Below are 1,606 nucleotides of genomic sequence, written 5' to 3' on the forward strand. Positions count from 1 at the left end.
GCGGCCATTTTATATTTATGACTGATAATTACATTCCTGGCCATCGCCATAGCAACCTTTGAAGTTTCATGCAACATGTTGCAAGTAAATAGAAAGGTTTTCTATTGTATGCAACATGTTGCAAGGGCTTGCAACTCAAAGAATATTCAAGAAACACGTTGCAACTTTTTGTATGCAACAGTGTTGCATACAAAAAGTTGCATAGTGTATGTTGGGCTTAACACATGAACGTTTACGAGCAGTCTTGCAAGCAAAGATTTAAGCAATGTGCAGTACAATGTACATACAGTGCTGCTTTTTCTTCACTTCTTAAACGACTGGCAACTCCATTGAAGCATCCAGACATATTGGCAGCTCCATTGTATGCTTGCCCTCTACAACGATTAAGTGACAAGTCACATCTCAGAAGAACATCCTTCAAAAAACTTGCCAATGAAGCACCGTCCATTTTTTCAACTGCCATCAAACCAACAGTCTTCATGAATATTGAATAAATTATCAACCCATCTTATTGAAACAGACAATTGCTCAATTCTACTAACATCTTGTGTCTCATCTGCAATAAGTGCATAGTAATTTGCACATTTTACATTAGCTATAACACCACGTAACAATTCATGAGCCATTATTTCAATCACCTCGTTAATGATTTCATGTGACATATATTTGCCAGAATGAACCCATTTCTTTAGGCCTTCCACATCTTCAGAACGACATAGCAAAAGCTGAACAAAGTTTCCCTTTTTCTCTACATGACCACGAAAAGGTAGACCCTGCTTTGAAAGCATTTGTATTAAGGACAAAGCCTTCAGCAACATTAGTCGTCTATGACTTTGATCCTTGCAAAGCTGCTGAGATAGTTGTGAGGCAACAGAGAGTCGATTTAGTGATTGTAGCTTCATTGTTGCTTGCAGATGAAGTTGACTCTTTTCATGTTCACGTAATCTTTGTTTGGCCTTCTTCCAATTGTCAAAGCCATTAATGCTATTAGCAATTGATTCATTCACTTTATAGCATACCACAACAGTATGGTTGTTTCTACCCAAAAGCTCATATACCAATCTCTTAAAACCACCGTCTTTTCAATCAGCACTATCAAAAAAATAATACGCCTTTGTAATAACTGGGACTGTTATCAGTTCTTTTTTTCCATTGTGACACCACTTCATTTGATCACACACACTTCCAGTTATCTAAAAAATATTAATTTGAATAATACACACCATTGGCATAAGAAATTGCTGTACATGCCACGTTCACTTATGTCTGAACGAACAAAAGCAAATATCCCCAGCTTTAAATTTTACTCGCAGTAGGCTACACACAGAGTATTCACTAGCATTTCTGTTAGCATTAAGTAACTCTATAACTTGGTAAGTCATGAAAAACTTTCTCAAAATCTGGTTAAACAGCCCAAGCGATACCCATAATCACATGTGCAACCACGTTGTGTCACACGGTATTATGCTCCTGCTAATTCTGCTAGTGTGTCCATATACTTGGTCAGCATTTCAGGCTCAGTCTGCCATTTTGGTCTGCATTTCAGACTTAGTTCGCCGGTTTATTCTGTGAATGGTCCAAATGGGTCCGTCCAGTCTACTTTTGA

The sequence above is a fragment of the Amphimedon queenslandica genome, unplaced genomic scaffold (assembly GCF_000090795.2).
Source record: "Amphimedon queenslandica unplaced genomic scaffold, v1.1 AMPQUscaffold_13400, whole genome shotgun sequence".
Lineage (NCBI taxonomy): Eukaryota > Metazoa > Porifera > Demospongiae > Haplosclerida > Niphatidae > Amphimedon > Amphimedon queenslandica.